This window comes from Anolis carolinensis, chromosome 6 (genome assembly GCF_035594765.1).
Source record: "Anolis carolinensis isolate JA03-04 chromosome 6, rAnoCar3.1.pri, whole genome shotgun sequence".
NCBI classification, from domain to species: Eukaryota; Metazoa; Chordata; class Lepidosauria; order Squamata; family Dactyloidae; genus Anolis; species Anolis carolinensis.
The window spans coordinates 64,405,104-64,411,972 of record NC_085846.1 but is presented as its reverse complement, the minus strand read 5'-3'; the positions used below and the strand labels follow the sequence as shown (position 1 = coordinate 64,411,972).

The following is a 6,869-nucleotide window of genomic DNA, read 5'->3' as shown; positions in this document are numbered from 1 at the left end:
TAGCAGTCTAAAGGCCCCAAATCAATGAATTTGGATTGGAGAAAATGTTGTATGCAATTTTCAGAAATCTGAGGGAATTTGCAGGACTTGGGTCAGCGTCAAGATGCTTTATGAGCAGGAGACAGCGAGGAATGAAATCCCAATCAAGGGAAGGGGCGTTATTCCGTAAGCCTTCATTGTTTTCATTCTGGTGGGCAGGAGAACCTGGCGCTAAGGCCAGGCAGCAGAAAAGAAAGCCAGCTTGGACTCTTGTTTGAAGAAATGGCAAGGGAATTGAGAGCTGCGATGGAGCCAAAAAGCCTACAGCATCTGGTATTCCCATCCATGTACTAACCAGGCCCAACCCTGCTTAGTTTCCGAGATCAGACGAGATTGGGCATGTTCAGGGTGGTATGGCCGTAGGCAGATGTGCTGCTCGCTTTTCCTCTCTTATATTCGAACAAGCTCCGCCAGTTTATCCCAAAACAGCACCATGTACAGTATTGTTTGCCGACACCAAGGCCCTCCTCCTCCTTCTTCCCTCTACTACAAGACACATACACCAGCACACACATACACCCGAATGCTTAGAAAAGATGCTGAGTAAACACTGCACACTTGTCCTACCCATCTTCAGCTGGCTCTGAGGCACTGTGCCAATTGCCCACCCTTTGTGTGCCCAAACCTTACCATTTGGGCTCTCTGCAAATGTCTTTCCTTGAAACAGACAGGCCTGAAAGACCTGCGACACCCGCCAAGGAGAAACACTGCAGCCGCACAATAAATGGGCTTCAGCTGCCTTGCCCTAACTTTTTATGATTTCAGATGTAAAACAGCCCAGAAGCTCCCAAGCACAGAAATTCAGGCCCTTCATAGACCATAGACGTTTTTAAGTCTTTCTAGCAATTTCAGTCATCCTGACTCCAGAGCACAGGCTATCCTGGCTAGGGCTGATGAGCATTGGTGTCCAATAACATCTCCTCCTCTTGTGCCTTAGGAATATGTGTCAGCATTTTTTTCAGTTCCAGTTTAAATATATTTTTTAAAAAAAGATTTTGAGCAGAAAAGAAAGGACAAAAACCTTTAGAGATGCTTGAAAAAGGTATTTTGTAGATTAAATGGCCTGTACCAAAGAATTTAGCACACTAATACTTTCCCGTAAGGCAGGAGCAGTGAACATGCAGCCTTCTAGCCAGGACAATAAATGATTAGGAATCATGGGAGATGCAGCCCTCCATTATCTACAGAGCTGCACAATCCCCAGTCCTACTGTATGAAACATGATCATTTCCCATAGTGTTAACACACTCTTAAAGCTTAGGGTCCAAGCCACTGTAGTAACCAATCAATGCACAAAATGGCATTTCAGTAATACAGTACTTAGCAAGATTCTCCTACTTAGAGAGAGTCTCCTACTTAGCAAGATTCTCCTACACCGGGCTGTGGCACAGGCTGATGAGCAGCCTGCTGCATTAAATCACTCTGACCATGAGGTCATGAGTTCGAGGCCAGCCCGTGGCAGGGTGAGCACCTGTCAATTAAAAATAAAAAATAGCCCCTGCTCGTTGCTGACCTAGCAACCTGAAAGATAGTTGCATCTATCAAGTAGGAAATAAGGTACCACTTATAAAAGTGGGGAGGCAAGTTTAACTAATTTACGACTTGGAATGAGGAAGTGCCGTCAGAGTGGATGATGAAGCAGCTGCTCCCCGCTGTGGCCAGAATTGAACATCCCCTCAGGAGAAGGTTAAATTGTCTCTGCGTCTGTTTGTCTCTGTCTCTGTTTGATGTGTTTATGGGCATTGAATGTTTGCCCTATGTGTGTATAATGTGATCCGCCCTGAATTCCCTTCGTGGTGAGAAGGGCGGAATATAAATACTATAAATAAAATAAAAATAAAAATATCCTTTTGAACTGCCACCATGAAATAAGGAGCCAGACACAAGAAAATTGATCTAAAGAGCCATTTTTGACCTATTTATTGAAAGAACTCATAATATCAGTAGAGGGAAAATCTGTAAAACACAAGACGTAACTCATGGGTTGATGGTCACCTAATGAACCTAGTCCCTGGGCCAGGTATCACTCCCTCTGAGCACTTCCAAAGACATTCATGCATCAAGGATTCTTTGACTGCATGTCTCAGCTGATCATTGTTGGAAAGCAAACCTGAGGGCGCTCCCTTCCAAACAGCAGAGTTTTTTTTAAGAGTGACAACCCTCAATCCAGTCCCAAGGGTAGCTTCCATTTTATGAAAACTTATGGGGACTTGTGGGAGTCCACCTATCACCCCCTAAGGTGGGGAGGGGGTGCCAAGGTGCGTACCGTAACTATTTAATCTTTAACATGATTTGGAATCTTAATGACTCAAGGAGGCCTATTTAAATGACACCACCCAAAGCCAGTTGCCACATCCATCTGAAACAGTGTGGGGTAGGCGAAAAAACCCCAAGGCAAACTTGGGGGAAAAAATTCCTACCCGGCCCTTGCGCGACCAGTTTATACTCACACTGTCCATAGGGTGGGAGGGTGGGTCATGCCAGCATGAGGGAAACTGAAAGAGGGGAATGGAGCTGCCTCATCAAACTTGTTGCTCCTTTCCCTCACACAGAAGAGGCGCGCAGACCAACTGGCCTCAGCAAGTCTGGATCATTCATGGGGTCTTTCAAACTGCCCTCCTGCACCTTAAGCCTTGCTTGGCTGCAGGTGGGGCTTTGTGGATGTACAATAAATATATATTGAAGATATAGCCAGACAGAAGAGTCATCACACAGTTATGAAGAGTAAAGCCACAAGGAACGAAATGTCATTGCTCGAATCAGAAGTCGCAATTGGCTACACTTTTGTTTTTGAATTCTTGGTAAAAACTTCTCAGAACAACTGGATGAGGAGGACTTTCCAAATAAGTTCATCTGAATAAGTTGGGTCTTCATTTAGACCTGCACACAACAGGTTGTATACTATTCCAAGTCCATTAAGATAGTCTTCTTGGAATGACTCTCCCATCTCGATACACCTGAAGTTCTTCATCTCAGGAATCAAGTAGTGTTTCCATATCTATGAGAATGAATCAGCTTCCAGGTAGCGAATGCCAGGAAATCATAGTGAACAGAACAGCAAAATGTCCACTCATTCAAGATTTCAATCCCATTTTAGACATCTGTTCATATATAGTTCATGCCATTGCTGCCATCAGTGTGCGCCACAAGGCTCTTGGGACAGCACCAAGAAAAAGCCAGTTAATTCATAATCCTGTCGGAGAAAGAAAGGAGCACGGTTGTTACCTTACCCATTCATATTCTTCAATAATTTTTCACTCATTACACAAAACCCATCTATGTCAGGTCAAAATTAGTTCTTTGGGTGATCTCCTCAAAACAACCCTGATGTAAGAACATCAAGCCATTTCAAACCTTATTGGTACATATTTTCCTCTTGTTTAAGAGATTCTTGTTCTCCCCCATCCTAAACTTTCAGGAATTATTCAAATTCTAATAAATTTCTTGCAGATGTTGTATATTCTCTTTTTGAATTCAAAGGACAGACATAATCTGTCTCAAAGGGATCCAAGTTGTTCAGATGTGATTGACAACTACAGCTTTGTATACTCAAGTATTGTAATTTTGCTGCTTCATGCAATTCTATTAGTCATCAAATTATGTTCTGGCAATTGTAAAAACCAGAACACCTAGTACTGAACCAGACTGACTCAGTATAACATTCCTTCTCAAATGCCTACAAGCAGCTAATAGAACTACTGGGAAGGACAGAGTACAGCACTGAAGTTCCATTTCTTGATTTCTAAAAGTTCTTCCCAAATAAAATCTTGCTTCTGAGTTTTCCGCACAGCAACAAGGTAGACGTTGTTGGGTTGCAATTCCCATTCACAGAGGCAATAATGAGAAATGTTGAGAGTAACTTTATATAATACTAGCTTTGCCTGGCCACGCGTTGCTGTGGCTTATGGGAATCATTTGTTGGCCAGATGGAATAGCAGTGAATAGCCTTGCAGCCTCAAAGCCTGGCCGTTTTCTGGAGTAGCTGGAGTAGTACTCTCAATCAAAAAGCCACTTTGAAGCCTGGCAACTTCCTTAGTAGGGAAATAATTGTTTGGCTAGATTGAATTGCACTGAATAGTCTTGCAGCTTAAAAGCCTGGCTGCTTTCTAAATAGGCATCCTTGCGAGGCAAGGTTGAATGAGACGGAGTAGCCTCGTGGCTTCAAAGCCTGGGGGTTTTTCACCTAGGAGAAATCTTGGTTGGCCAGTTTGAATAGCAATTAATAGTCTCGGTGTTGCAGGTATGAATGCTGCAGTTAGGCACCTTGATCAGCATTTAATGGCTTTACAGCTTCAAAGCCTGGCTGCTTCCTGCCTGGGGGAATCCTTTCTTGGGAAGTGTTAGCTGGCCCTGATTGTTTCCTTTCTGGAATTCCCAATTTCCCTGCTTTCAGAGTGTTGCTCTTTATTTACTGTCCTGGTTTTAGCTATTATATTGTTTTGTGTTATTATACCACATTAATTATTTTATATTATATTTATGTGATGACTCATGGGCCTTGTAGTCCCGCTCCTAGTGTCCCTGTGGCAGATGAGGATGAAAACATGGGGTTTTCTCCGGATCAACAACAGCCGGAATCCTTTCAGATGCCCGATGTTGATGTTTTTGCCCAAGAAGCAATTAAAAAAGACCTTGAGCAATCCTTGCCTCCTTTTCCCCGGAGACAGTCCTATACTGCGGAAAGGAGAGAAAGGGAGCAGATTCGCAGGAGTCTGAGAATCGCAGCTAAACAAGACACTGATTAGCCATGCTTCCCTTGGGAAAATCTAGGGAGTCTCACATTTGGAGAAAACTGGGTTTCGTTTTCCGTTCTCTAGGGAAAGAGAACGCTGGACACCTGTTTGGCGGGAAAACGAGACCCAGATATAGGTGCCTGGCACGGTTGGATCCGTGCGGAGTCAACAGAGCAGCTTCAGGAGTGATTTGGTGTTCCAGTCTAGTGTGGACTTCGCAAGTCCGCAACCCCAGCTTCCTTGCCTTGCCAATCCAAGTATTCAAGAACTGCCTTGTCTTTCCAAGTACAGTAGAACCCCGGTACTCCGAGTTAAACCGGCGGACCGCAACCCGGTCAACCGGATAACTCGGATTACCAGGCGGGACGAAGGCTGGACTGGGAGGCGCTGCAAACGCCTCCCGGTTCAGTCCTCGTCCCCATGGAGAGGCCTCTCCATGGGGAGGAAGGCTGGATTGGGAGCCGCTGTTTGCAGCACCTCCCGGTTCAGCCCTCGCCCCCATGGAGAGGCCTCTCCACGGGGACGAAGGCTGGATCGGGAGCCGCTGTTTGCAGCGCCTCCCGGTTCAGCCCTCGCCCCCATGGAGAGGCCTCTCCACGGGGACGAAGGCTGGATCGGGAGCCGCTGTTTGCAGCGCCTCCCGGTTCAGCCCTCGCCCCCATGGAGAGGCCTCTCCACGGGGGCGAAGGCTGGATCGGGAGCCGCTGTTTGCAGCGCCTCCCGGTTCAGCCCTCGCCCCCATGGAGAGGCCTCTCCACGGGGGCGAAGGCTGGATCGGGAGCCGCTGTTTGCAGCGCCTCCCGGTTCAGCCCTCGCCCCCATGGAGAGGCCTCTCCACGGGGGCGAAGGCTGGATCGGGAGCCGCTGTTTGCAGCGCCTCCCGGTTCAGCCCTCGCCCCCATGGAGAGGCCTCTCCACGGGGGCGAAGGCTGGATCGGGAGCCGCTGTTTGCAGCGCCTCCCGGTTCAGCCCTCGCCCCCATGGAGAGGCCTCTCCACGGGGGCGAAGGCTGGATCGGGAGCCGCTGTTTGCAGCGCCTCCCGGTTCAGCCCTCGCCCCCATGGAGAGGCCTCTCCACGGGGCGAAGGCTGGATCGGGAGCCGCTGTTTGCAACGCCTCCCGGTTCAGCCCTCGCCCCCATGGAGAGGCCTCTCCACGGGGCGAAGGCTGGATCGGGAGCCGCTGTTTGCAGCGCCTCCCGGTTCAGCCCTCGCCCCCATGGAGAGGCCTCTCCACTGGGCCGAAGGCTGGATCGGGAGCCGCTGTTTGCAGCGCCTCCCGGTTCAGCCCTCGCCCCCATGGAGAGGCCTCTCCACTGGGCCGAAGGCTGGATCGGGAGCCGCTGCAAACAGCGGCTCCCGATCCAGCCTTCGCCCCCGTGGAGAGGCCTCTCCACTGGGCCGAAGTCTGGATCGGGAGCCGCTGTTTGCAGCGCCTCCCGGTTCAGCCCTCGCCCCCATGGAGAGGCCTCTCCACTGGGGCGAAGTCTGGATCGGGAGCCGCTGTTTGCAGCGCCTCCCGGTTCAGCCCTCGCCCCCATGGAGAGGCCTCTCCACGGGGACGAAGGCTGGATCGGGAGCCGCTGTTTGCAGCGCCTCCCGGTTCAGTCCTCGCCCCCATGGAGAGACCTCCCCGCGGTTGGGAGCACCCCCGCAACGAAGGGGCTCTCCCTCCCTTTGGCGGAGGCCTGGAGCCAGGGAAGCGACTCTCGCTTCCCTGCCTCCAAGCCTTCGCCAAAGGAAGAAAGGCCCTTCGTTCGGCGGGTGGGTGAACGGGGAGGGCCGCAAAAGCCCTCCCCGTTCACCCACCCACCCACCCCCCGCCCGTGCCTTGGCTCCTTCGTCCCGCCAGGGCGGCAACACCGGTGCCCGGCGAGGCGAAGGAGTCGGACCTGCGTGTTGCTAGGTAGATAACAAGCTACCTAGCAACACGCACAGGGCGCTCGCCCCTTGGGAGGTGCCTCCTGCATGTTGCTAGGTAGCTTACTATCTACCTAGCAACATGCAGGGGCCGCCTCCCAAGGGGCGAGCGCCCGGTGCATGTTGCTAGGTAGCTTGCTATCTAGCTAGCAACACGCACGCCAGTGAGCAGGTGAAC

At 50.2% G+C, this 6,869-nt stretch overlaps 1 pseudogene; it reads right to left on the bottom strand.

Annotated features, from left to right (window-relative positions):
- Positions 1-297: 297 nt before the first annotated feature.
- LOC134292693 (5S ribosomal RNA) lies at positions 298-404 on the bottom strand (annotated as a pseudogene).
- Positions 405-6,869: the final 6,465 nt, after the last annotated feature.